General features: G+C 36.6%; 1 protein-coding gene across 4 annotated transcripts in view; it reads right to left on the bottom strand.

Moving 5' to 3' along the window:
• Positions 1 to 23,331, bottom strand: part of Sik3 (SIK family kinase 3) — a 235,637-nt gene that overhangs the window by 151,129 nt on the left and 61,177 nt on the right. The window contains exon 1 of one of the 4 annotated variants that reach the window (XM_015489837.2): positions 10,201 to 10,775. The exons of the other annotated variants lie outside the window; for them this stretch is intronic. The gene's annotated coding sequence lies outside the window, so the exon portion shown is untranslated. Of the gene's footprint in view, positions 1 to 10,200; positions 10,776 to 23,331 lie in introns of those variants that run through there. 4 annotated transcript variants of the gene reach the window in all.

Here is a 23,331-nt window from a genome sequence, read left to right as displayed (position 1 = left end):
GTTGAAAGCAAAGGAACAAACAATATTTTGGTGAACTAAATATCCTTAAAATTTAGTAAAAGCAATTGTTTTTCTCAACCAAAAGCATGCTCTGAAGGTCTGTAGGTACATATGGCAAAGCACACTCAATCACAAATTCTTGTAATGTGGTGGAGGATCCTAAACTCCATTATATCTTTTTTTTTAAATCTTTTTTTTTTAATTTAATATTTTATTTTTAGTTATCGGCGGACACAACATCTTTTGTTTGTATGTGGTGCTGAGGATCGAACCCAGGCCGCACGCATGCCATGCGAGCGCGCTACCACTTGAGCCACATCCCCAGCCCCTTAAAACATTTTTTGAGTTGTAGATGAACACAATATTTTTATTTATTTATTTATTTATTTATTTATTTATTTATTTATTTATTTTCTGTAATGCTGAGGATCGAACCCAGTGCCTCATGCATGCAAGGCAAGAGCTCAACCACTGAGCTACAACCCCAGCCCTTCCATTATATCTTTACATACTCCCATCCTCAGGGGGACTCACAATTATGTTATGGTGCATTGTAGTAACTTGACAAGCTACATAAATTTTTTTCTAGAAATTTGCATTAGGTAAAGACTGCCCTACTAAAACTGATACTATTGCAGTTATTGGTGAACAAAGAAAACTCTTCACATATGGAGAGTTCACTATACTGTCAAGGTGTTCAGTCTTCCTCACTAAAAAAAAATGCACACTGTCTTCCTTTTGATAACACTTTTGGAAAACATAACAAAACATAACAATAGAAAGAAACTTGGCAAATAGGAAACTTAGTTTTAAAAAATGGAAGAAGCTGGGGGCATAGCCCAATGGTAGATTACTTGCCTAGTATGTGCGAGTTAGATTCTCAATTAGATTCTAATTAATTAATATTCATTAAGTTAATTAGATAAATAAAAATTGAGAGGAAGACTTTCTTTTTTTGGTGGGGGGGGACCTGGAATTGAACCCAGTAGCGCTTAACCACTGAGCCACATCCCCAGCCCTTTTTCATATATTTTATTTAGAGACAGGTTCTCATTAAGTTGCTTAGGGCCTCACTAAATGGTGAGACTGGCTTTGAATTCATGATCCTCCTGTCTCAGCCTCCCCACAGGCCACTGGGATTACAGGAATGCACCACTGTGTCCAGCAGGAAGAAGACACATTAAAAAGCGTAACTTTGAAGAAAAATCCTGAAATGAAACTATAAAATTTGGACTTATTCCAAAACAAGTAGGAAATTAGGACTTTAAGCCTAAATGATTTCCAAAGCCAAATAAACTAACATTTTTAGTTATATGCCATGCTAACATTTTTCCCCTGATCAAATCCAATGAAAATCCCAATAGATGAACAATATGATCCCATTTTTATAGTTGAGGAACTTGAGTCTCTCAAAGATTAAATACCTTGATCAATTTGAACCTAGGACTTCCTGATTCCAAATTCTATATTTTCTATAGTAGCCTTACAAACTTATTAATATAAAAACAAAGGAAGAGATAAAAGATAATACTCCTAAACTACAAAAGTCTCTCAATTCAAAGTCAATTCAAAGTCTCTATGGAGAAACATCAGAACACTGAATTCAATTAAGCACACATGTATATCTGATTAAAAGCCTTGCAAAAAAAAAAAAAAGACACTGTGGTTTCTCTTAAAAAAAACAAAGTTTTAATCTCAAATTTCAAGGTTACTTCAAAATTCTATTGGTCAGGACTCTGATCAGTTAAGACAGAAAAGAAGGAAGACACTTGATTAAGGTTTGGTTATATAAATGAACATCAAATCCAACAAATAGTACTACTTCTGAAATCAAAATACTAAATTGCAAATAGTTTTCCATTTGATAAAATTACACTGCTGAGCAAGCAACTCAAAGATAAATTATTCCAAAATTAGAACACGTAAAGGTAGGAAGATAAAGATATTGGTTGCTATTTTTACGAAACTGTGATGCATAAAATCAAGATTTATTGTTTTAAATGTAACCACTTCATAAATATCATTAAAAAATTGCTTTGTAGGCTATAAATCTAAGTACATTTATTGCGTGTTCTAACAAATGTATCAGACCAATAAGCCTTACAAATCATTTAGCAATTCCCCATTTAATAATTCGTTCCTTAGGGCTGGGAATGTAACTCAGTGGGAGAGTGCTTGCCCGCCATATGCAAAGCCCTGGATCCCTAATAATAAATAAATAAATCTTTATCATGTTCCTGAAATTTTTCTTTTTCTGTTTATTGATTTACTTGTTTATTTTGGTAGCAGGGATTGAATCCAGAGTTGTTCAATCACGGAGCCACATCCCCAGCCCTACTTTGCATTTTATTTAGTGACAAGGTCTCACTGAGTTGCTCAGGGCCTGGCTAAGTTGCTGAGATGACTGTGAACTTACCATCCTCCTGCCTCAGCTTTCCGAGCTGCTGGGATTACAGGGGTGCGCCACTACGCTCAGCGATATTTTTCTTTTAAGTCAGTATTTTCATCTGACTAGATGTTCAACTACTCCTCAAAAATATTTTCTTCAGCTACTCAGGAGGTCGAGACAGGAGGACTATGTGAGCCCAGGAGTTTGGAACCAGCCTGGGCAACAGTGAGAGTCCATCTCAAAAAAAAAAAAAAAAATCCTCCAGCTGCTTTGTTTTAATGCTGATATTATAAAATTTTGTTCACTGATCAACCCAGCATTTACCAATCCCACAGAACTACCTGTTCAGAGGGAAGGGAAAGAGGGCAGCAGATTAAGTGGATTATGAATGCAGAATTTACTATTTTCCCTTTCCTCTGTCCCCCTGTGACATTCTCAGCATTGGTACTGAGGATTCTGGAGATTCTGCTCTACAAAAAGATGCATCATTTCTGCAGTCCTAAACAAAAAGCTGAGACAGAGGCACAGAGAAATGGAAAACCAGGAACAAGAAAACTCAGAGGCTATATTCTCATGGATTCGGAGGGTGCTCAACGCTGAGGATACTAACATCTGACTTTCCTTTTTTCTCTACCTAAACCTCTTCTTCTCAGTCCCCAAGGACTATAACATCACCAGGGTTGCCCAGATTACTATGGGGACTCTTCTCGGCTGGCTTTCTAGGTCACATGCCACCTATGCTCCCATTCTGTGTCCCAAGGCCATTGTCATCTCTAACTTTTCTTTTGAATGTTTAAATGCTATTCCTGTGGAGAAAGGCCAAGTAGACAGCTCCACTTCATTAACATAGTAGACAAATCAACCAAAACGTGATTGCTAGGATTTGTTTTAAAGACAAAAGTCTAGCTGGGGACAGTGGTACATGCCAATAGTCTCAGCTAGTTGGGAAGCTGAGGTGGAAGGAGCACTTGAGCCCAGGACTCGGGGACAAACCTATTGAACCCCCATCTCAGAAAAAGATGGGGTCGGGGGAGAAGGACAAAGGAGGGGAGTGGAGGGAAGGGGAGGTTTAAAAAGGAATATTTTACATAAACAAAAACTGTCAGATGTTTGTTGTCCCATAATATTTGCAGGGAATTCGTTCCAGGATGCCCAGTGGATACTAAAAAGTCTGGTATGTTCAAGTCCTTTATAAGAAATGCTCAGTTACCTGAATATGACCCATGCACATTCTCCCTTATACTTTAAATCATATTTAGATGACTTATAGTATCCAATAAAATGTAAATGCCATTTAAGTAGTTAGACTGTACTGTTTAGAGAACAGTGACAAGAAAAAAGTAGGTGTGTCTTCAAAACAGATTTTGTTTGTTTGTTTGTTTGTTTTGGAGAAGGGAGGCAGGTACTGGGATTGAACCCCAGTGGGATTTGTCACTGGTCTACAACCCCAGCCTTTTTTATTTTTTATTTTAAAACAGGGCCTCGCTGGGTTGCATGAAATCTTGCTGGTTTATTAAGACTGACCTCAGACTTTGTGGTCCTCCTGCCTCAGCCTCCCAAGTCACCGGTATTGCAGGCATGCAACACTAAGCCAGCTTTAAAAATGTTTTTCAAATATTTTTTATCCATGATTGGTAGAATCCTCAGATGTGACACCTGTTTCTATGGATGGCTGACTGTATGTCCTTCTGCCTTATGTCCAGGGATAAAAATTATGGAAATCTGTAGAGCCAATGAATGGATTGCTAACAGACAGGAATTGTCCTGGGTATGGACTACACGTGTTTATCCATTTTTATAAATAAAGCTGGCACTTGGTTTTGACCAAAAAAAAAAGAAAAGAAATACTGTCAGAAATGAAATCTGATCTCAACACTCTATTTTTCCCCTCACTCCTTTCAAATAGAAACTGCACATGTTTTACACTAAGAATGTTGATGTGTTGCAAACAGCTTAGTCAAGCCAAACCACAATGGGATGAGGAGTAACAAAAAGAGGGTGGGGCGGAGGGGGGGAAGCTGCCTAAACATGTACATATGAATATGGGCGTATGATGATTCCATTCTTAATTCCAAAAGACGGCTTTGGATGAGAGATTGTTTTATATCATCAAGAGAAAATTTTCTGCCCGTTGTTACACAGAATAGAGCAGACTATTCCCAAATGGTTATTTTCTAGAGAAATTAAACAGAGAAAATTCTTTTTGTCCAGAACCAGAAATTCTGGTGAGAGTCACAAAGATTTCTTTGCCATTTATCAGCCTTTTTCAAAAGATTTTTTTTCCACATTTTTCATTGGTGCATTACAGTTGTACATGATTAAAGGGTCTGTTGTGACACATTCATTCGGGCACACAACAGGACAATATGGTTGACCAATATCACTCCCCAGAACTTCCCTCTCCCTCCCTATTAACCACTTTTAAGCACTGATAGAAGTTACTTGGGATTTGTTGAAGATTTATTCACATATAAACTTTGTATAGTGAGGCTGAATGTAGTTCAGTAGAGTGCTTGACTAGCATGCAAGAGGTCCTAGGTTCAATCCCTAGGAAAAGGAAGGAAGACTTCTAAACAATACAGCTCAACAACTACCACTAAAGGAGGTTTCCTACTTGTGGTCCGCTATCAGTACACACCCAATCTGGTCATCTCTCAGACTTGGGGGTTGGGGATAAGTTTTACTAAGGATTGAGCCCAGTGAAGGGAGCTCTTAACCACTGAGACACATCCCCATCCCTTTTTTATAGTTTATTTAGAGACAGGTCTTGCTGACAGCAAGACCCTGTCAGCAACTCAATAAATTGCTGAGGCTGGCTTTGAATTCACAATCCTCCTGCCTCAGCCTCCCTACTGGGGTTTCAGGTGTGCGCAACCACACCTGGCCTGAAATCTGTTGTTGTTGTCTTGTTTTGTTTTATGTTTACAAGGGCTAGATGGTGCTTTTAGAGCACAGAGGCTATCCTAAAGTCAGTGGCCTTTGCCCAGGCCCAGGAACTAGAATCATCACTACATTACCCCAGCTTTTCCAAAGCTGTCTGTGTTAGGCCTAATGTTTGAAGGTCTTCATACTGTACCCTCAAACCACTTTTTCATTGTCCTCTAATGCTAGCCTAATGTGTTGCGGTTCCTAAAAATAACCTCTATTTTCCATGTGCATATCTTTGCTTCCATTGCCCTGTCGAGAATTCACTTTTTCCCATTTTCCTCCCCACATATAAACAATCCTTCACAAAACTAAGTCCTGGATCATCCTGGTAGTCCTCCTTCTCTGACTCTATATACTAAACTGTAAGTATCAATTAACAAAGAGTTCACTTTTTAAGAAAAACTAAATTAAAGATCTTTAATTGCAGATCAAAACTGCTCAATTCAGATCTCACACAGAAAGGACCTGTGAATCTAGTTAAAAGCAAAATTCTTGATATGTTGATTAATTGTGTAGCCTTACCATAGCTATAAATGTATAATTATTCTCAGCCTAGAAAAAAAAATAGTGGCAAGTGTGGTGGCACATACCTGTAATCCCAGTTAGTCAGGAGGTTGAGGCAGGAGGATTGCAAGTTCCAGGCCAGCCTCAACAACTTAGCAAGGTTCTAAGCAATTTAGAAAGACCCCCCATCTCAAAATTTAAAATGAAAAGGGCCAGGGATGTAGCTCAGTGATAAAGTGTCCCTTGGTTCTAAAGGAAGAAGGGAGGGAGGGTAGAAAGAAGAAAAGAAATGTGAATTATCAAAAAGCTAGCATATTAGAGACAGCATACAAGAAGCTGACATGAAGGATTGGGGAATGCAGCTTAGTAGGACAGCACTTGCCTAGCAAGAACAAGGTCCTAGATTTAATCCTTAGTATCATAAGGAGGAGGAGGAGGAAAAACTGAAAAAGGAAGAGAAGCTGGCTTCTCTTCTGGCATAGTAGTAATAGTCTATCTCTTGGCCAGTGCTTTATATGCATTAATATTTGATTATAACAATTCATTAAGCTGTATGTTTATTTTATTATGCACTTCTTAGTACACCTATTTTCTTTCTAAATAAAATGTGTGTTTGTTTGTTTGCAGTGTTGGGCATTAAACCTAGGGCCTTACGTGTGTTAGGCAAGCACTCTACCACAGAACTACACCCCAGTCTTCAAAATAATTAGAGTTTTTAAAGTGCTAGGCACACAGTAAGCAGCCAATAAAACATACTATAAGATTTTTCTTTTTTCTTTTCTTTTTTTTTTAATGTGTGTGTGCTTGGGATTATTGAACCCAGGTTCTCATGAATGCTAAGTATACTCCACCAGTGAGCTACATCCTCAGCCCTAAGGCAAGATACTATTAAACTGATATGACATACCTTGAAAAAAATCAAAATACCTGTATGAAAAAGTATAATATGAATCAAAACTCATTTGACTCCTAATTAAGTGTGTCACAATCCTAGTGAAAAACAGACTGATTATATAGTTCATTTACAACTATAGAGGAGGTAGAATCTATAAATCCTACATTTGAGAATGTGGGTTTCAATGCTAACTACTTGGCCTTGGCAAAATGACTTAATCTCTCCAAATCTTAGTTTCCACATTTGTCACACAGAAAGCACTTAACTGCTTATATTGTAGCTTATATTGAGGTCCAAGTTAAACAATGTTTGTAAAAGCATTTCATGAGTGGCAAAGTACAAAATATATAGCATTATTAATAAACTATTGCACAATACTATTTTATATATGAGCAGAAAGTATTGAGAGAAAAATACTATGGAACTTGAAAATATGAACACTTCATTCCGATTTTCATTTAGAATGTAGGAAGATTCATGCCCTTGAATTGTCATAAAATCTGACCAAGTAACAGAGAATGATATAAATTTATTATCAGCTGATATCTAAATACAATAGTATTTGACAACTCTGACCAAATGACATTGTCAGAAGAGAACTCCACTCTTAAAATGCTGTTGACCTCATCCTAGTTGATTATCTTTTATGGCAGGAAGTAATCTTAATCATCTTTATAAGACAATTCATGTGTAATATAAATGGAACAAGAAGGAAAGAGCTGTCTGCCATTCTAATAAACCCACAATCCATGGCAAGTAGGCAATAAGAAGATTTTTTTTTTTAGTGGGGGGGGGGGTAACAGGGATTGAACCCAGGGGCATTCTTAACCACTGAGCCAAATCCCCGGGCCTTTTCTTTTCTTTTTTAGCTTATTTTTATTTAGAGACAGGGTCTCGCTAAGTTACTTAGTACCTCGCTAAGTTACTGAGGCTGGCTTTGAACTCATGATCCTCCTACCTCAGCCTCCCAAACCACTGGGATTATAGGCATGCGCCACTGTGCCTAGCCTAGCAATAAGAAGAAATGCTCTAGCCATATCATATAGAGAACAGTAATTCTCAGTAAGTAAAAAACTGAATTATTATAAAATTTTAAAGGAAATAAATGATCATAGAATTTCAGGAAATGGAATGAACACTAGACATCACAATGCAAGTTCTAATTCTACAAATGAAGAGATATGAAGCCCCAAGAAGAGAACTGACCTATTAAAGCTCAGAGTGGGTAAGTGGCAATTTTATCAGTAAATAATTGCAAAGTGAATTCAAATAAATTCCCATAACAAACAATTAAGACTTATTCACAATTAGCAAAACTCATTAGAAACTACCATCTTCTCTCTGTCAATATTTAAACTTAGAAGACAGGCGTGGTGGCGCACACCTGTAATCCCAATTGTTCGAGAGGCCAAGGCAGGAGGATCATGAGTTCAAAGCCAGCCTCAGCAACTTTGAGAGGCCCTGAGCAACTCAGTGAGACCCTGTGTCTAAACAAAAAAAAAAAATATTTTAAAAGGGCTGGGGATACGGCTCAGTGGTTAAGTGCCCCTGGATTCAATCCCCAGTACCAAAAAAAGAAAAAGAAATAAACTTAGAATCAACTCTTTCTTTTTTTTAACATTTTTAAATATTTGTTTTTTAGTTGTAGTTGGGCACAATACCTTTATTTTATTTATTTATTTTTATGTGGTGCTGAGAATCGAACCCAGGGCCTAACATGTGCTAGGCGAGTGCTCTACCGCTAAGCCACAACTCCAGCCCCTAGAATCAACTCTTTCTTAATAGATTGTGAAACACAGGTTTCAGTTCCTCTTTGACCAAATTCTCATTAATTCTGATTTTATTCAAATAAATCAATAAAGTTTGACTTTAGGGAAACCAACAGTAAATACTGCAGTTACAAAGCTTTCTAAATGATAATGATGTGTACTGGAAGTGACATTTTCCAAGTTAAGAAGGCTTTAGTCACTGAGATTCAAATGAAGAATGTATATAGAACGTTGATATTCTGAAGGTGGCTGACAGTCAAACGGGAAAGATGAAGCAAATTTAATTAGGAAATCACAGATAAATTGCCTATCAACTTCCTTTTAAGGAAGAAAAACTTGTAAAATAACTGAAATGAACTCTACTAATTTACATGTTAGGTCTGAACTATTCCAAACAATAAGTAACTAAATAATAAAAAGTATTAAAGATCAAAAGGGATGCCTAGCTGCCAATAAGCACAAAAGTAAACAAATAAAATATTTTAAAAACAGCAACTGCTGGAATAAGTGTTTTTAAAAATTTCATTCATCCCCTTAAAATTTTTTTCAAAAAATAAAAGAGAAAATTGCTTTTTTTAATATAAGTGGTACTTAGCTCGCCAATGGACTGAGCAATGACACAGAAGCCTCATATGCCCTACACAATTTCAAAAGCAATGAAACTGTAAATCAATAGCTTTATATAAGACCCAGTGATGTAAGTTCCATTTCCAGTGACACAAGATAGAGGCTGGATGAAGAAGCCTGAAGAAATTTGTGTGTGTGTGTGTGTGTGTGTGTTTAAGTTGGGCTGGGTTGTGGCTTTAATCCTCAGCACCACATAAAGATAAATAAATAAATAAAGGCATTGTGTCCATCTACAACATATATATATATATATTTTTTTTTTATACCTTTATTTTACTTATTTGTATGTGGTGCTGAGGATAGAACTCAGGGCCTCATACATATTAGGCGAGCACTCTACCACTGAGCCACAACCCCAGCCCCCCCCAGCCCCGCAGGAATTTTATATCACATTTCCATTGTTCTGTATTCATCCATTTGTTGTGACCTTCTTTCCCAGGGGCATATACCACCAGTACTAGACACATAATATCTATTAACCTGAAACTAAACAACTAATGAGATCCCATACCATTTATGGCTCCTATGCTAAGCATGTAATATAATTTGTTATGTCTCCTCCCCCATCAAACAAAAACTAGTAATGGGCTGAAGTTGGTGGCTCAGCAGCAGAGCGCTCGTGCGGGGCGTTGGGTTGATCCTCAAGTACCACATAAAAATAAAATAAAAAGTATTGTGTCCAACTACAATTAAAACAAACAAACAAAAAAGCTAGTAATGGAACTTTAAGCTTAACCCAGTGGACAGCTAGTTATTGTTTCTTCCATCTTTAATAAGAAATAAAAATAATTTTTCTAAATGTACAGCATAATAACTGCTAAACAGTGTGTTCAACATTGGGCAAGGGGTAAGTACCTCAATAAATCATTTTTAACAACTAACATCAAGATCACAAAAATAAAATGATTTTCTGCCCCTGAACTGTCCTTAACAAAAGAGGAAATCAAACAACAATTTACTACTGAGTCAAAGGGGCTATACTATTTCTATTTGAAAGAGACTGGAAGTTCAAAGCTATACCTTCCATCAAGGAAAGGCCTCACCTCAACCACATCAATTACTACTAGCTAAAACAAAAACATACATACCGAAGAAACAACAACCTTCCAAACCAGGGGTGTGACTAGTGAGTCAGATGAAACTATACCTTCATTTGTTCAGAAAAAAGCAGTGTAACAGCCAACTGAGCCAGTTCTCAAAAGGCACATGCCCTTGAGAAGCTCCTGGGTCACCCATGTTCATATGGGTTGTTTCTACACCAGAAAAGAAAGCTTATAGCATGTGAAATAAAAAATAAACATTAAACCTTCAGAACTATTTGCATAAAGAAAGGAATGAAATCACAAGTCAGAGAAAAAGTGGTGCATATCAAAGGTCAGTCATTAGTACAGACTTACTTAATCATTGTGGTCAGAGCACATGGACAAAAGTGCATTCTTTACACAGAATTTTCCAATTATTAACCAAAGTCCACTGCAGTCTGATAAGGTAAATGATGTTTTAAAAATAAGGGGGTGCTATCCTAGGGACACAAAAAGTGAGAACTTGACTAGACCAATGTTCTCTCTGTCTTTTACTTGGGAGATAAAAGAGTACTCAAAAATATTACTTGATAGCTCTGTTTGCCACTTTATCATAGAGAAAGCTGCTCTCAATTTCATACATAAGGGATTACACACACACACACATGCTTGGGGGGGGGGGGGTGCTAGATATCTCACCTAGGGCCTCAGGCATGCTAGAAAAGCACTCTCACTAAAATAAACCCCTAACCCAAGGAGTATGTTTTAAGAAGAAAGTCTACATCAAAAGTAGCAGGACTGCCAGGCATGGTCGAAAGCCTGTAACCCCAGCAGCTTGAGAGGCCGGAGGATCGCAAGCTCAAAGCCAGTCCCAAAAATTTAGCAAGGCCCTAAGAAACTCAGTGAGACCCTGTTCCAAATTTTAAAAAGGGGCTGAGGATACGGCTCAACGGGTAAACTGCCCTTCAGTTCACTCCCTGGTAAGAGGGGTGGGGGGCAAAAGTAGCAGGCCTACTCTGTTTACCAATTTCTTTGTTAATCATTATCAAAAATTCCATTAAGCCAGGCATGATGGCACATGTCTATAATTCCAGCTACTCGGAAGGATATGGCAGGAAGATGGGAAGATTGAAGCCAATGTGAGCAACTTTGCAAGACCATGTCTCACAATAAATTTTTTTTAAATGGCTTGGGAAGTAGCTCAGTGGTATAGCACTTGCCCAGTATGCATGAGGTCCTGTATTTGTGATGGATGATAAAACCAAACCTGGATGTAAAATAAACTATAAGAACAGTGTTGTGAAAAACTAGTGGCTAGGAAAGGGAAAGTTCCCTTCTCTTTTCAGTCAGCCCTTCTTCAAGAACCTAATTAACACCATAGACCCCTACCTTTTGGATTATAAATAAGTACCTCTAGGAATCTAATTACTCCGCTTTGAAGTGTAAACACCCCTGTTAAGGCGTCAGGTTCAAGGCTTCAAGATTTACCAAACAAGCTTCCTGATAGAAACCCCAAGCCCAACCTTCTACTGTGTGGACTAGAAATTTTATGGCAGCAGAGAGCCTGTAAATGTTGTGAGAAACTGGAGATAGGGGCTCAGAATTTGGAGTCTGATCTCCTCTGGACCGACCCACCTGCATAAAATAAAGTTTAATGTCTCCCACTCTCCAAATGCCATTTGCCGATTTTTGACCAGTCTGATTCCCACGACATTTCCAATTTCCAGTACCAATACCCCCCGAAAAATCCACTAATTAGTTAAGGAGCCAGCTTTTGAACACTTTTCCACTTTTTATAGGCCTGCATACACAGAAAAAAAAATTAGTTTTATATAAGTCTTACTTTATATTATCTATATTACTAGTTACTATAGAAAAAAAGATCTGATCACTTCATATTTGAGTGTGTCGAAATCTTTTTATCATAGAAGTAATGTGTCTAGGGATTTACTAGAAAGAGGCACAAGGGAATTACAAGGATGAAAGAAATTTTTTCTGTCTTGATTAAGGTATTCATCAAATCTCCTAACTCAAGACCTGTGCATTTCCTGGTACATACAGTTTATTTTTAAAAAAATACAAGAGTTGATCTGGGTTCAATCCCCAGTATCAAAAGGAAAGAAAGAAATCAGAATCAAAGACAATTATTTAATAGTCAAACTCTTGAGTTAGAAAGCAGCAAGGGTAGTAAGCTCCACTTCATACAAAAAGAACTTGCTATTTTTTCCTCTGATCTACATTTCCAACTTGTGTGCACTAATTAATTCTTGAAGAATTAAATATCCAAGGGGCTTTTGGAGACTCCACTATCAGAAAGGAGAAGGTCTCAGGGCAGTGTGAAGATTTGCATCTGCCTGTGAGCGTGTAGACCACATCTCACAACTTAGAGCTGTCTCAAACATCAGTAAAGCAAAACAGACCATCCCTGTGTGAAAGGCACCAGAGAGGGTTGCCCTGTACCTCTCCTCTGAGGCAGATTAAGAGAAAAAGAAATTAATTGATATTTCATTGATAACATCACAACCCAAATTAACCTTTCCTAGTCACTGAAAAAATGTTTAACAGATTGCGGAGGACAAAGAAGAAAATGTAGAATGCTATAAAGGTAAATTACTAATCAAAGAATTTCCAGGGCTTGATGGAAAGCTTTTTCTTGTGGAAAAGTTGGAAAATACTACCAATGTAATTTTGTTTCAGAATGTAAGAATTTCTTATAAAAAGTTGTGTTTATAAGCTTACGCATATTCATAATGTGATTCATTTGGTAAGAACATACAGTCATCCAGATGCAGTGAAAAAGTTACAGCTTTAAATGCTCAATCTAGCTATCAGACTTAAAGGTTATAGTAGCACTTCTTGAAAACATATTTGTCATCACTGCTCTAACTATACATTTCTGTAGAGAAAACATGGAAAATGGGGTGGATTAGGAGTACACAAGTTTGTCACCAACAATAGTTCGAAAAGTCAAACCACACTAGAAAATAACATGGAACTTTGTTACCAACTGCATGCTTTGTCATCCTGGAAATCTCACATCATCAACCATAGCATTATGGACTACTTTCAGGGAAGGCTGTTTTCTAAAACTGACTCACTCTGACCTATCTTTAATGTCTGAATGTTTGGTGGCACAATTCAACAGTAAAGCAAAGGGTCAGCAGTGCAACCAAATTATATCAAAACCGGGTAAATCTTATAATTGGTGAGTATGTCTACCCAAAATTCATTTTGTTTGTTTTCTGTTTTGCTGTACTAGGAATTAAACCCAGGGGCACTCTACAACTGAACTATATTCCCAGTTTTTTCAAGTTCAAGACAGTGTCTTATTAATTTGCTCAGGCTCACTTTGAATCTGTGATCCTCTTGCCTCAGTTTCCAAGTAGCTGGGATTGCAGGTGTACACCACTGGACTCCACTACCCAAAGATTGAACTAATTCTCTTCCTACTTTGATAAAGACAGACATTACATATGTACAGTCTACAAACACCAAGAGCCTTTTCATTATTGATAATAATGTTAACTAAAATTTGCAGGGTATTTATTTTAAAAGCACTTTAAAATTATTACTATTATTGTTATTTCTACTAATAGTACTATTGCTACTACTGCCCTACAATTACTACTTCTACTGTGTTACTTTTGCAAAAGAACTAAAACTTAGTGGAGAGAGACTGTTCTGAAGTTACACAGACATTAAAACAGTGACAGGACTGAAATTCAGTTTCTCTACTTCCAAATCCTAGGGTGTTTTTTTTTGTTTGTTTGTTTGTTTTTTGTTGTTGTTGTTTTTTGTTTTTTTAAGTTGTAGATGAACACACAGTATCTTTATTTATTTTTATGTGGTGCTGAGGATCGAACCCAGTGCCTCACACATGTGAGGCAAGTGTTTTACCACTGAGCTACCTACAAATCCTAGGAGTTTTTTTTCCTTAAAGTCAAACCTTTTTTTCATTTTTCAGCATGAAACACTTCATTCATTCAGTCATTATCTAGTCAAGAAATTTTTATTATTCTGGACATGGTGGTATACACCTGTAATAGGAATGACTCGGGAGGCTGAGGCAAATCTCAAAAGTTTAGCAAGACCCTGCCTCAAAACAAAACAAAGGGCTGGAGATGTGGTGCAGTAGCAAAACACGCCTGGGTTCAATCCCTAGTACCCCCCTCCCCACAAAAAAAGAGAGAAATGTATAAAAATAAAAAAGGATACACAGTTCCTGTTTTAAGTAATTTGAGGAGGTGTGTGTTATAATCTACTGTATTGGTCAGGGACAGTTTAACTACCAAATGAAAGAAATCTGGCAAGTGAATGAGACAGGGAGGAAAGAAAACATGGCAGGGAGTACAAACAACATGAGCACAAGCATAAATCGGGAAAAAAATCTCTCTCACACACACATAATTCTCTCTCCCATGACTATCACAAAGACAGATGGGAAAGTCTCAATAAACAGACCAGATTCCATTCACTGTGTGTGTGTGTGTGTGTGTGTGTGTGATATAGATACATCTAGATAAAGAGACAGATATCTGCCACTCATTTATAAATGAGAAAGCAATTGTTTTCTTTTGCATATATTCTAAGACTACCATTAATCTAATAAGATAACACATGAACTTTCCTAATAAAGCACTCAAGGGTGTGGGGGTGTGTGTGTGTGTGTGTGTGTGTAAGTACACACATACCTCCCATTCTCTTTGTGCAGGCTGCTATAAACAGGAAATACATGTACATAAAGACAGGTCTTCCTTGAAAAAGTCCTTACAGACCTTGTTTATTCAAAACCACAAATTAAATAATTTTTAAAGATTTTATTTTCAAACTACTACCTTAAAAACGTTTCCTATTAGAACACTCACCTTATATAGGTCAATATAACCAAAAGCAATAAATGCTTGTCACCTCAAGCAAAATGCAAGCTTACTATTTCCTGCCCCCTACCCAACATTTAGTAAGCATTTGCTCATTTATGATTTGCTCTCTCTTAAGCCTAGAACCTACTGACCCACACTAAATATGCTACATAAACAATGAACTTAACCTGCAAGTACTAGTTGTCAGTCACTACCAACTAAAAATCTTTTCTCCTATCCTATTTTCATTTTGCTTTTTTAAAATTTTTTCTTAGTTTTGCATGGATGCAGTATCTTTATTTTGTCTATTTATTTTTTTAATGTGGTGCTGAGGATTGAACCCAGTGCCTCACATGTGCAAGGCAAGTGCTCTGCCACTGAGCCACATCCCCAGCCCTCATTTTCCTTTCTAACCGGAACACAGCCAAAACCCAGAAAGGGTGGATATCACAAGTCTGAGCAACAAAAATAAATGAAAATGATCTTGCACCAAAGTTCATACTCTACAATGAAGACACTGGAGTCTTTATTAAAATCTTAATTTATATAAAAATCATTATTGAGTCATTATTAACTTGAGAGGTCATCTTTTATGGAAGAAAAGAGTATCGCATGTCTTTGATATGTTTAATGAAGCTAAATTTTACAAAACAGATTTATGATCACTGTCAAGTTATTAAACATCATTGAGGACAGAAGGGAGTTAGTAAGAATAAAAAAAAAAGAGTAAGATTATTTGGAGGGACATACAAACGAAATTTAAATCTAACAACAAAAATACCACTGCATTGTTCAAAGTAAGTTATTGCACAGAACAAACAAATGTACACTCTGGAGAAAAAGCTTAATAAACCACATGCTATTAATACTGCATAAACAAATTAATCCTGAAATATAATTAGTATCATTATTTGAAAAGAGATCAGAGAGAAGCATCTATAATATTTGAATAATTGGAAGGGTGAAATTAAGTAAAATCTTTATACTTTAGGCAAGGACATGAATGTTAGAGATCTTAAAACTGCTTCATGGGCTGGGGATGTGGCTCAAGTGGTAGCGCGCTCGCCTGGCATGCATGCGGCCCGGGTTCGATCCTCAGCACCACATACAAACAAAGATGTTGTGTCTGCCGAAAACTAAAAAAGAATAAATAAATATTAAAAATTTAAAAAAAAAACTGCTTCATGTTAGCGAGTTCTATGGCTGATGGTTTCACTGTGCTCGCCAAAGGAAGCTTGGTCCTCAGGGTGGTGGAACCTTTAAGAGACAGGGTCTAGTGGAAGTTGGCTAGGTCTCTGGGGAAACCAAACTCAGAAAGGAATAATGTAGTTCTTGTGGGATCTGGTTATTCCTGAAAGAACAGGCTATCTCCTTAGAGAGTCTGAAACTGCCAACCAATTCTTCCAAATGCTGGCCACTTGGACATGTTTCTACCCTTGTGATGCCATCCACCACGAGGCCCTCACCAGAACAAAGCAAATTCAGTGCCATGCTCTTGAACCTACCAAACTATGAGCTAAACAAACATCTTTCTTTGTCCAGCCTCAGACTGGGGTTGTGGCTCAGTGGCAGAGCGCTCACCTAGATGTGTGAGGCACTTGGTCTGATTCTCAGCACCACATAAAAAAATAAATAAAATAAAGATCTTGTCTCCATCTACAGCTGAAAATATTTTTTTAAAATACACTCAGAATAATGAGAAATTATATTCCATCTGATTCAAATGTATGATATGTCAAGGTCATTGTATTGTCATGTGTAACTTGTTAAAACAAATAAAAAGATTAAAAAATAAATAAATAAATAAACCAGCCTCAGATATTTTGCTACAGTAACAGAAAACAGAATAATATAGCAAGTAAATGACAATAAAGATAAAAAAATTTATTTGCAAAACATGACACACAATAAGAGGAAGGAAAATTAAAAGTTATTTTGATCACTTTTTAGTATACCTTCAAATAAGATGGTCAAAACATAATAAGACCTGTACTGATGGTAAGTAATCAATGACAGGAAAAACTAAAGAGAAGTGGGTCTTATAAAAACTATTCCTTAAATGTAGTATAAATATCATGCTCCACGGACAAGCATGACATGCTAAAAAGATGTCAGCAAGATTCAAAGTATAAATCTTATTATGGTATGGTATTGAAATTTCAAATTTTACAGAGTTATGTGCAATTATACGTTGAGTTCCAAAATCATCTCTTTCATTTGTGAAATTTCTTAGTTATCCAAACACAAATGCCATAATACTTCAAGTAAGACCAAAACAAAACAACATTAAAAAAATCAGAAAACTTTTTGGTTTTGGTCACCAAGAACCTCCTTCAGCTTGGTATCTCCCAATTATAAATGGCTACATTAACTGGTGCCTCCCGTTAATATTTTTGATAAGTTTGCAATGCAAAGTTATCATGTTACCATGCTTTACAGTTGCAAATAATGCCAATGATAAAAATAAAACTTACCAGTCCAACTAAACATCCAAAACAAAATATGTTTATCTATTTTAAAACTCTCAATGAATATAAAAGGACTTTTTTAAAGACACAAATAATATTTTTAATGTATAATGAAGACTTAAATAAACCAGAAAACTGAGCTAGGGTTGTGGCTCACTGGCAGAGCGCTTGCCTCATGCATGTGAGGCACTGGGTTTGATCCTCAGCACCACATAAAAATAAATAAACAAAGTAAAGATATTGTGCCCATGTATAACTAAAAATATTTTTAAAAAATAAATAAATAAACCACAAAACTTACTCAATTATCACTCCAAAATAAACAAGTATGAATTAAGGAATATTAATAATTCTATTTGGATATTAGAATTTCCTAGTACTTCATTTGGAAGCTTCTACATCAAATTACCTGAAAAATTAAAGCAGTACAAATACAGCTCAGCAGGTAAGAGCACCACATTTGAGCCTAACTACCACCTACTCTCTGTGGATTCTGTTATAGTTACCTTAGCTCCCTGTACCTAGGCTTTCTGATTTATAAAATTAAAAGTAACTACCAAGCTGGGCATAGAGGTGCACACCTACAACCCCAACAACTGGGAGGCTGAGGCAGGAGGATTACAAATTCAAGGCCCAGCCTCAGCAACTTAGTGAGACCCTAAGCAACTTAGACCCTGTCTCAAAATTTTAAAATAAATAAATAAAGGTCTGAGCTCAGACTGGGTTCAATCTCCAAAACAACAACAACAACAACAACAAAAACATTCGAACTAGATCATAGAGAACATAAAGAGTTGTCTTATAAAAAATACATACAAAAGCTCTATCAAGAGTATAATACTCGGGCTGGGATTGTGGCTCAGCGGTAGAGCGCTCCCCTAGCATGGGCAGGACCCAGGTTCGATCCTCAGCACCACATAAAAATAAAGGCCATCTACACCTAAAAAAATTAAAAAGAGTATAATTCTGGGCTGTGGTTGTGGCTCAGTGGTACAGCATTTGCCTCACATGTGTGAGGCACTGGGTTCAATCCTCAGCACCACATAAAAATGAATAAAATAAAGGTATTGTGTCCATCTACAACTAAGAAAAATATTTTTTTAAAAAGTATAATACTCAAAAAACAAGAGTGTAATACTCAGTACTAAAAAATGTTAGTGACCTGTATTGTTGCTGTTAGTAAAGATATATTTTTTAAAAACTGCCAACATTTATAAGTACTTTTCTATGTAAACCAGAATTTTTTTATACTGTGCAACTAAAACAAAACACAAAAATAACCTAGGGCTCTCTAAAGCACAGATAACTCCCTTTCTATGTTTATCAAAACTACCTTGTCATTCTTTTCTTTACAATTAAATAAACTTATAAATAGGTTTATACTAAAAAAAAAAAAAAAAAAAAAAAAAAANNNNTGTAGCTTAGTGGTCAAGTGCCCCTGAGTTCAATCTCCAGTACCCACCCCTCTCCCCCCGCCCCCACCCAAAAAAAAAAACTCATTAGGGGAAAGAGCTCAAGACAGAAATTTTTACTATATATTTAGAAAACCAACCCAATCAAAAGTAGTCTTAGCCTCAATTGTTTTAAATATCTAGTACAGGTAAAGGTGCTAACTCACCCAAGATCAGAACTGGAAGCTGCTAGATGAACTTGTTTTGTTATTGCTGTTGTTATACTAATTAGTTATACATGACAGCAGGATGCATTTTGACACACTGTACACAAATGGAACACAACTTCTCATTCCTCTGGCTATACATGGTGCAGTCACACCAGTACATGTACATAGGGTAATAATGTCTGTCTCATTCCACCGTCCTTCCTATCCCCACACCCCCTCCAGTTCCCTCACTCCCCTCAGCATAATCCAAATTTCCTTCATTCTTCCCCTACCCCCACCCCCATTATGAATCAGCATCTGCTTATCAGAGAAAACATTCAGCCTTTGGTTTTTGGGGATTGGCTTGTTTCACTTAGCATGATATTCTCTAGTTCCAACCATTTATCTGCAAATGCCATAATTTCTTTCTTCTTTAGGCTGAGTAATATTCCATTGTGTATATGTGCCACATTCTATTTATCCATTCATTTGTTGAAGGGCATCTAGATTGGTTCCATAGTTCAGCTATTGTGATCTGAACTGCTATAAACATTGATGTAGCGGTGTCACTGTAGTATGCTAATTTTAAGGCCTTTGGATATAGACCAAGGAATGGGATAGCTGGGTCAAATGGTGGTTTCATTCCAAGTTTTCCGAGGAATCTCCATATTGCTTTCCAGAGTGGTTGCACTACTTTCTAGTCCCACCAGCAATGTATAAGTCTATCTTTTCCCCCACATCCTCGAGCACTAATCTCCAGGATATATAAAGAACTCAAAAAACTTAACACCAAAAATAATAATAATAATAATAATAATAACCCAATCAATAAATGGGCTGAGGAACTGAACGGACATTTTACAGAAGAATATAACTGATCAACAAACATATGAAAAAATGTTCATCATCTCTAACAATTAGAGAAATGCAAATCAAAACAACTTCTAAGACTTTATCCCATTCCAGTCAGAATGGCAATTATGAATACAAGCAATTGTAAGTGTTGAGTAAACTTGTTTTTAAGAATCAAAATATTTTGGGAAAAATTTTTTAAAAAGACAATGAATTAGGGCTGGGGTTTTGGCTCAGCAGTAGAGCACTTGCCTAGCACAGGCGAGGCCCTGGGTTCAATCCTTAGCACCACATAAAAATAAATAAATAAAATAAAGGTATTGTGTCCAACTACAACTAAAAAAAAAATATTAAAAAAAAAAAGACAACGAATTGTTTTCCTATGAACAACAAAAGCATCCTAGTGAAAAAAGTAAGGCTCGGATATGAGAGAATTATTTTCAACAACACAACAGACACAGTAGAGGAAAACAAATGCAAAATTGAAAGAGAAAAATAAAAAATTAAATAAGATGTATTTTGCCGTAGTTCAAATTTAATTAAAAATAACTTATTTGTTACACCCATACATATATGTGTACTTACTTGTTACCCCCACAGCATATATGTGTACTTTTCTAACATCCAAGACCCATTATTTTGGGATAAGATAGAAAGAAAAAGTGAAAATTTTTAAATGATGTAGATAAATAAATAGCTTCTCATTAATAACAGAAAGAATATATAACTTCATTTTCCTGAAAGTTAAGATAGTATGATATGGAAGCATTTTTAAATGTTCTCAAAAATATAACTAACCATAACAAAAGGAAACTTAGAAAAATATATGCTCCGGGGAGGGCTCAGGGGCTCACCAAAGCTTGGGAACATTCACTCCAGCTCGACTACAGAAGAGCAGCCAGCACCTGACTTGTGCTTATAGAAGAGTCAGGATTCCTAAAGAAAGAAGGCTTAAAAACCAAGGTAGTGATCCTCCTGGGAAATAATTCAGGAAATAACTCAAGGTTTATATTTTCCCAACTTATTAGAGGGGAAAAAAGTGAATATCTAAATATATCCTCTTCAAGAAGGCATAGCTCCTAATAGGTACAATTTTAGACTCTTCTTCCCCCCAAAATAGGCATATTTACTGTGACTGTTTCATCACTCAGTCAATTTGGCTTAACATAGTTAGTTCCTCCAGAACTGTTACACCAAGAGAAAGTCAGTATAAAAAATATATTAAATGACTCTGGCAAGGGGTTTCCAATATGGCAGTCAAAACAAAAATGAATCATATGAAAATTGAGATATACCTAATTTAAACTCCTAATTTGAAACTCCTATTATTTTTTTAATCCTCTACAGGCTAATAGCTCATTGGCAGGGCATATGCTTATTAGCATGCATAAGAAACTGGGTTCAATTCCCAGAACAGAACAAAACAAAACAAAAACAAAAATATCCCTTAAAGAAAACTCAATGCACCATATTGATCAGGTCATTCATCTCTAATGTTATTGAGCAGGTACAGCAAAATTAGAATGTGTTTTATATAATGTTGTCACACAAGATCTGAACATTTTGCTTGTTCACCTGGCCCCACAGCTAACCTACTATACATCATTTGTCTACATTCTTTTAAATATTTGGTCATAAAAATTAAGCCTAAATAAAGAATATGGTTATTTCTTTAAAATAACAAAGCACCCCTTGCTGGATATGGTGGCCCATGCCTGTTATCCCAATGGCTCAGGAGGCTGTGGCAAGAGGATCAAGAGTTCAAAGCCAGCCTCAGCAACAGCAAGGCATTAAGCAACTCAGTGAGACTCTGTCTCTAAATAAAATACAAAATAGGGCTGGGGATGTGGTTCAGTAGTTGAGTGCCCCTGAGTTCAATCCCCAGGACCAAAAACCACCCTTATTCAAAGTAAATATTAATCTCGGAAGTCTGCAGTGTCTGGTCACACTTGGCTGTGTCTGGGACACAGGACAGGATGGATACAATGTGACCACAGTGCTTTTATCAAGGGCAAAAGCAAAAGAGCATGGCCTCCAAAGTCTAAAAGATTTTGAGAGTTCTTAGGAATTGTTCTAAAAGGTCCCCATGTCATATGAGGCACAAAAACTTCCCAAGATAAATCTAGGGAAAAAGAGTCACTCTATAATACTATATATAATATACTAACAACAGCCCTTGCCCTCAAGCAGCTTACATTAACAATAAAAGTCAATTACAGAAGATAACACAAAACAAAACAAGATTAATGGCTATGTGACTCAGAGAAAATTAGGCTATTTGAGTTCAAAGGAGAGAATGATCTCCATGGGCCAGAATAGGCTGAGAGAGCTTCCCTAAAAGCAGGCTGTGAGGAAATGTGTGGTGGGACTTAGGATGAGGTAGAGCACTGTTGCCAACACCTTAACCCATGAAGAAGGCTGTAGGTAAAGGGTGTGACCCCGACACCTTTAAGCAACAAATATGAATAAGATGGAAAAATATATAACAATTCCAGGTTCCTGCCACTCCCAAATAATGAAGCAGGCAAGCTTCAAGACCTAAGCTGGTTAAAACAAACCTCAATGACTCAGCTTAGGACCAGATATAAATGGAAGTTCTGGTTAAACAAAACAATGACTTTGAATTTGCCTCCCTGTATAAGTGGGGTAATTGCCCTAGATAAAGAGAAATCTTCCAAGACAGGAAAAGAGAGATGACAATCTAGCAAAAGAAGAAAACACAGACACATACACACACACACACACACACACACACACACAGAACCACCACAGAGCCAGTAATTCAAAGGCTGGTTTACTCGCCAAAAAACAAGTTAAATCCTATGCTAAACACCTTTCCTGTGTTTACACATGGTTTTTCAAATGCTAAATGCATCAAGAAATCAAAAAAACCATAGCACTTCAGAAGTTCTGAAAAGTTTTATGCCTCTTATTTGTTGTGTATTCTGGGGTACAGAACTGTTTTGTCTTATTCCTGAATCAAAAGAAAACAGAAACCTTAGCCAGAATCATTTATACCAGATATGTGAATTTACATATCAGACAATATTTTTATAAGCAGAAATATCCTGCCTGGAAACTCTCTTTGTAGGATTACGAACCTGTCTTGGCCTAAAAACAACCTTCTCCCCTCTTCCAAGCACAATCTTCCTGTTTTCTCAGCCTCATCTGAACCCACTCAACCAAACAAAGAACCACTCAAAGAAGATTTTACAAAATACCAACTGTAATAATTTATAACTAAATCAACATACCCCTGGCTCGAGTCTAAAAGAAATTACTACAAGATTCTTTATTTGCATGACTCTCCACTCTTCTAATCTTTGCTAATAATCTCATATTTCTTCCCTATAGATGATTCCAAACTAAGATTCTTCCACCTTCCCCATTCATTCAGGATCTCTCAGCTCAGAATCAC

Source organism: Marmota marmota, unplaced genomic scaffold (genome assembly GCF_001458135.2).
Source record: "Marmota marmota marmota unplaced genomic scaffold, marMar, whole genome shotgun sequence".
Classification (NCBI taxonomy): Eukaryota; Metazoa; Chordata; class Mammalia; order Rodentia; family Sciuridae; genus Marmota; species Marmota marmota.
The sequence above is the reverse complement of the archived record's forward strand: the minus strand, read 5'-3'. Positions and strand labels throughout refer to the sequence as shown.